Here is a 6,962-nt window from a genome sequence, read left to right as displayed (position 1 = left end):
CCGGGCTCCGCTCCCCGTCCCCCGGTCCCACGGCTGCTGCATCCCCCCCGCCGCCGCACCCAGCCCCGCCCCAGCGGCGTTGTGGCCCTCGGGGGACACACGCACACGCACCGCTCCAGGCAAAGCTCCCAGCCCAAATTGCCACCTTTCCCCTTTCCCCCGTTTGCAGCCCGAGGTCGCCCAGGCGGAGCTGCCCCGTGCTCCTGCGAGGGGGAGAGTGACTCCGGGAAGGGCTTGGGGCAAGGGGAGGAAGGGGGAGTGAGCTGCTCCCTCCCGCTGCCCGACTGCCTTGACACCTCTCCCCCCCGGCCAGGAGCTCCCTGCGCAGTGACCAAAGAGAGGTAGGACGGGACTCCCGACACCCTCCAGCTGAAAAAGAGGTTTTCCAAGCAAAGACACCAGCAGACCATTACATAAGAGAAGAAAAATTCTGCAGCTCCCCGGGCCAAAGGAGAGCAGCAGAGAAATGCATGCATTTGCAGCAGGAGAGCTGCCCACCAACTCTCCAGGCAGCAAGCTCTGCCCCTCCAGGAGCTTCAGCCAGGACTGCTTGGGACAGCAGATCCAGCCCTAGCAGACCTGACAGCCCCTTGCAGGCAAGGCAGGAGAAAAGACAGGCTTGCTTTGCAGGAGCTTTATACTTAACTCGTAACTCTAAATCACAGAAATGTAATTAAAAAACAAAACCCGAAAAATGCAGATCTCTACTCGGTGTCTCCCCCTCCACCAAATTCCTGTTTTTTTCTCAAGCAGAAATTGATTTATTTTGGGACGGGACCAAGGACGTTGTGGAAAGCCTGAGAGAGCAAGGTTCTTCCATAATAAACCTTTACTGAAACAGAAGGAGGGAGAGTGGAAACTGGGGAGCTCAAGACTCTCAGTTAGCAGACTCTGCCCGATCCAGGACTAAACGAACAGTGGGCTATGCTCAGCTTGAAGTAATTATCAGTGTTGGAGAAAAACAGCATATTCAGCAATCCCTTTCATGCTGACACCCACACACACACACACTTCTGCGTGGATGAACAGGACATACAAAGAAGGAGCGCACCTTTGAGGGCTTTGGAGGGCTTGTGTTAGGTCACAGAGGCAGTGATTCAGGTCGGGAGCCTGAGGTCCTGCAGAAGTGTGGAAACGTGAAATTCTTCCAAGGGATGCAGCAGAGACGCTGGGAGCATTGGATTGGAAACCCACCTGACTGAAATCAGTGGCTAAGATTCACAACTGCCTTGGTAAACTGGCTTAATTTTTAGATATTTGAATGGGTGCTGCAAGCACACCACGCCTTTCCAATTCAGGCTGTTTTTATTTAGTGGCCTAGATACTGCTTTGCAAATGTGGGCTGGAGTTCTTACAGGCAACAAGAAGGAGAGGTCGAAGGTGGGAAATTCAGTAGAAAAGACCCTATCAGCCTCCTATTGCTCATCTTAAAGCATTGCCCATGATGGAAATCTGCTTCAACAACCCCAGGAAATGCTAAGCTCCATTGGTACAAATTACAGCTCTTTGTCTATTTTATGATGCACTTACGCCGATGGTTGAGTGCTCCCAGTGAATAAAGTCTAAATGCAAAGGCTTTATTGAGCCTTTGTACTTACACACATAAGTGAGACCTTGAGTGGGAAGTCAGAACCTGACTCCTCATTTCTACACATGCAGGCTTATAATAGCCTTTGACAGAGTATGTCACCATATCTAAGCTATGGGTGCTGCTGGCAGAGACGCCTTAGCACGGTGGGCTTCAGCACAGGCTGCAGAAGCTCTGCCTTGGAGCCTTTGGGTCCTTGGTACTCATTGCTTCTGTAGGCAATGTAGCCCTCATTGTGGAGGGCTTATATGGTGTTGGTACCTGGTCTGGCAGGGAGAAAACTGCAATCACTTCTCTTGGTTGTCGTGGCCTTGCCCAGTAAGCCCTCCACAGAGCTGATCATTGCTCTGGAGGTTGGCCAGATCTTCCTGTTGACCACAGGAAGAGCTCAGGAACACACTACAAGTGGTCCAGACCACCGTAGGAGGAGCAGGTCCCTCTAGCGCCTAAATAAGATATGGCAAAGGATGTTTTTTTCTGCAGCTTCTCCCAGTCTTGGACAACTTCTGTCTGCCAGGATGCTGCAGTGGAGCATTCAGACATGGCATTGCTGAAGCACAGACCACGCGAAGAGAGGGCAAAGAAATATGTGCAATGAAAGGTGTGATTGAGTGCACGCTGCTTCCTTCCTGGGCAGGAAAATAAAGCAATATTGCCAAAGGGCACCAGCAGCTGGTCTTGCCTGTGCGTTGGAGTACGCAATAACAAAGTGCCATGTGGCATTAGTGCCCCAGCGGGTAACGTGGATGGTAAAGTGACCAATGCATTACGTTGGTCATCTCGAATGGGTAACTCTATGGAAGATCTAAGAAGTCAGTCTGAAGTACATCTCAGAAACAAACAGGGCATCAGCAGCTTTTCTGAGAACAGTGTTGGGATATGCTGATATTTATATCCTCCCTGGTGTCATCCAATTAATCCTCTTTAAAGGGGAATAACGGACATGTCAGGGATGTTAGCTGGGGGAACTGAATGATGGTTCACAGATTCTGGAGCCCAGAGAAATAACAAACCACAGCGAGATTCTGAACACTCCGAAATATTTGAAAGAAGATTCAGCTTGGAAAAAATGCAACTGTGTCTGGGGAAAATAATTGGATATGCCTACTCCCAGAAAGGAGACAACTTTGGGAATAAATGATTGTGAAAAAAACCAAAACAGATTACAGCACAGAGCAAGGCAGACATGGTTTTGGAAAAGCAATACATAGCAGAAAGTCAAAGCAATAGAAATTTACTTGCAGAGATGCCATAAACCAGGGAACAGTCCCTCTGTGTAACCCTGATGTGGCTGCACTGGGGGACTGTGTTCAGCTCAGAGGGTTACTGAGAGACAGTCAACCTGTCGATAGTTTAAATAAGAATTATCAGTGGGCTCAAGGGGTTACCGATTAGGTATTGAAGAAGGTAGAGTCAGATGCCCGAGAGCCAGATTGCCATATGTTGATTCACAAGCAAGTAAAGCTACAAACAGTCCTATTGACACAGTGATTTTAGGTTGTTATGGTTTAATAGCTGGGGGATATAGTAAAAATTAATGGTTCAAAAAGACATTAAATAGTGAAAAAACAGAGGAATAATTTAGAATAGCCACAGAGGCTGTGTATATAAAAGTAAATAAAACAGACTTCAGACCGACTAGCAGTTCATGTTCATACACTTATATGACTTTCTACCTCAAACTGGGAAAGAAAAACTCTAGTGTGATAGTGAATTTAGTTTTAGAAGTGTGGATTTTAAGAGAAAATCCCTTCTTAGCAATTCTCAGTTAAGTTCTGAACTTCCTTGAAGTGCAGGGCCAGGACTACTCAGGAGCCAAGCAGGGAAGGCAGGGGTGGAAAGGGGGAGACAAAGGGGGTCTGTGCATAGTATTGGGGGATGAGAGCACTGGAGAAAGGATGTAAGAGCTGGGGTGACCCTTCAGGGGAAAAAAAAAACCACAACTGCAGTTACTGTGGTTGAATTTGCTGTTTTGTTTTTGTGCTATGTGGTGGTTTTGAAAATAGTTGAGAAAACCCTGCCAGCTGCAGAAATGGAGGGTATGAAACACTGAGGTGCCTCGTGCCTCTTGGGGAGGATGTCAGGCCCTGTGGGACCAGAAACCTTCACCCATGGACTCTGGAGATTTCAGACAGAAACACCTGAGATTGATGAACACCTGAGATTGATGACAAGCATGGACAGTCAGGCTGTTAGTAAAGACACAGGAGGCTGTAGTGGTCATAACAAAAGGAGTAGGTGCTAAACAGTCGTTGAAACTCTTGTATGGGTGGAAGCAAGTATCAGATCCTTTATGTATTAATATATTTTCAAACGTTCTGCTTTATTATAAAAGTTTTAACCCCAATTAGGTGTTATTTCCCTAAGTAGGGCAGTTGGTGAAGGTGCTAAAATGCTACTCACCTAAGTAAAGATATCCAAGCCAGGGTTTTCAAAGGGTTAACATTTGTTGAATAAAATTGGCCAATACTTTCACATATGAAAAACAAATTTTGAAAAATATTGGGCATAAAACTACCATTTTACTCTACATTTACTGGATTGTTTTGTCTTTCCTACAACAAGAAAGTTCTTTTAGTTTTGAAAAGAAAAAATGTTAATTCAAAGCTCAAGCTTTTGGGAACAGGTGTCAAATATATTTTTTTCTGATTAATTCTCAAAATCTTTTTAAATTTCAGTTTTTCACCAAAACCTGGAAGCTTTCTTGGAAATTTCTTAGAAAGAAATAAGCTGGTTTTGCTCCTGTTCAGGTTTTTTTTTGGTTGCAAAAATATACTTGCCATTTTCTAAGCAACTATAGCTAATTCACACTGTTACCTGATAAAAGCCTCCGGTGTTACCAAGGAGCTGCGAGATCTGTGACAAACAAAAGCATCATAAAATGCATAATGCTAATGTATTATATTTCTTGAGAGGACTGAAAAATTAAAATGCTGAAAGAAGGCAGCTTGCAAAGATAGCTGCAAGCAGCAGGCAGTTAAGTAATAGGTTTTTTGCGGGTGGGAGGTTAAGTTGTGGGTTTGTTTTCTTTTGTGAGAGAGAAAATATTGCTTCAGCTGGAGAAAATGGAAATGACTAAGGAAGCTACCTCAGATGAGTGAAAAAATCAAACAAATACGCTCCCACGTGTGTTTCTCCTTATCGCTTCTGCAAAAATTAAACCCCATCTTTTCAGCTCTTGTTACTGTGCTTCTTACTATCAAAAAAGGCTAACAATGAATATTCATTTCTTCCGTCACCATATGTCTTTATTTTCATGTCCCTGCCTATTTGGAAAAATACTTTGAAAACAAAGCTGTCTGCTACAACCCATCTTTAGATGGAGATCTGTGGAACTGTAAATTATACCTGCTATCCACTTCCTCCTTAAGGACTTTATACAGAGAAAATATCTATCCTGTGGGTTTTCAAGTTGACCTGTGAAGATACTGCAATGTATTTTTAGCGCTACCGATCCAAAGGAAGCTGGAAAAGACACTCCTAAGCACATGGATCCCAGTAAGAAAATAGAATCATAGAATAGTTTGGGTTGGAAGGGACCTTTAAAGGTCATCTAGTCCACCCCCCCTGCCGTAGGCAGGGACATCTTCAACTAGATCAGGTTGCTCAGAGCCCCGTCCAACCTGACCTGGAATGTTTCCAGGGATGGGGCATCCACCACCCCTCCGGGCAACCTGTGCCAGTTGTTTACCACCCTCAGCGTTAAAAAAAAATCCTTCCTTATATCTAGTCTAAATTGACACTCTTTTAGTTTAAAGCCATTCCCCCTTGTCCTGTCGCAACAGGCCCGGCTAAAAAGTCTGTCCCCATCTTTCTTATAAGCCCCCTTTAAGTTCTTATAAGGCTGCAAGGAGGTCTCCCCAAAGCCTTCTCTTCTCCAGGCTGAACAACCCCAACTCTCTCAGCCTTTCTTCACAGGAGAGGTGTTCCACCCCCCTGATCATTTTCGTGGCCCTCCTCTGGACCCGCTCCAACAGGTCTGTGTCTTTCTTATGCTGAGGGCTCCAGAGCTGGACGCAGTGCTGCAGGGGGGGTCTCAGCAGAGCAGAGCAGTGGGGCAGAATCCCCTCCCTCGACCTGCTGGCCACGCTGCTTTGGATGCAGCCCAGGATCTGATTGGCTATAGATAGATGGTATTAATCCTTGGTCTGACAACATCTTGGGTACTTGCCTTGCATTATTTCACCTTCTCATTGACAATGGAGGGTAGTGCCATATGGCAGTGTTATTTTCTGTTTACAAAGGTGGGTTCAGAATGGAAAGGCAATACTATAGGTCTTGTAAAAGACACCACCTTCATAAAATGTCCTCCTAAGAGGCTTCCTGCTTCTCCTTTGTTGCAGGCTAGCTCTGCTAATTTTGTCAGCCTTAGTCTGCCTTTTTGGACATGGTCTGAGACAGCCTTTGCTGTGAGTCCTGTGAGGACACGGCTGAGTGCAGTAAGAGAAGCTGATACAGAAACTGATGGGAAGGAGCAAAGTGCAGTCAACTTCAGGACTTTATTTCTTTAGGCTGACATGAAATCAAGGGATGTTCAATAAATCTCACCTAGTGGTGGTGTTAGCTGCTTAATGACATGAAGGGCATGGTGGTTTCAACAAGAGGTAAAAAAGAGAATGGGAACTAAGGAATTCATTACCTAGGAAAACAGTCTCAAGATAAAGTACTTATTATTCCTAAAAGCTGCATCGCCTTAAGGTATTTATAATAGGGGACCAGCAGAACACATTTCATGAAAAGCAAACTTACATGTTCATGAGTCCATGCAAAATGTCTCAGCCCAGCTTCTTTCTTTCTGTCTTTTAAAGAGTAATGCAGAATTAAAAAAAAACAAACAAAAACAACCCCCCCCCAAAAAAACAAAGCAAAACAAACCCAAAAACCTGGGACTGAGAGAGGCTGCAGGAGTGTGAAGCATTTGAATGCTGCCTGGAGGGGGTCTGGTCCTGTTCCTACCTCTGCCACATTGTTCCTATGGGATGCTACTCAAGTGGCTTAGATCCAGTGGGGCTGTAAGTCTCCTGTCAACTTGGGATCACCAGGTCTACTTTGGCGAACCACTGAACGTTCCCAGCCACAGTTGTGATGGGTGTTGAGCTGTGGATATGACTATCCTAGCAAACTAAGCAGTGCCAGGGCCTATTTTCTAGCCCTGGGGCCAGCTGGCACAGCCTGGCTGTGTCTATAGCATTAAAGTATCTCAGCCTCCAGAACAGGGTAGCTGCATCCAAACTGACAGCTCAGAACGCTCCCTGGCTGGTGCTGGATCGTGACCTACACTCAGGATTGCGTTGGGAAAGTGCTGGTTGTTTTGGGCCAAAATTATTCCAGGCACCCTTCTAAAAATTGAAGAATGTAGATGATTGCATTCCAG

The sequence above is a fragment of the Pygoscelis adeliae genome, unplaced genomic scaffold, assembly GCF_000699105.1.
Source record: "Pygoscelis adeliae isolate BGI_AS28 unplaced genomic scaffold, ASM69910v1 Scaffold121, whole genome shotgun sequence".
NCBI classification, from domain to species: Eukaryota; Metazoa; Chordata; class Aves; order Sphenisciformes; family Spheniscidae; genus Pygoscelis; species Pygoscelis adeliae.
This window is presented reverse-complemented; position numbering follows the sequence as displayed.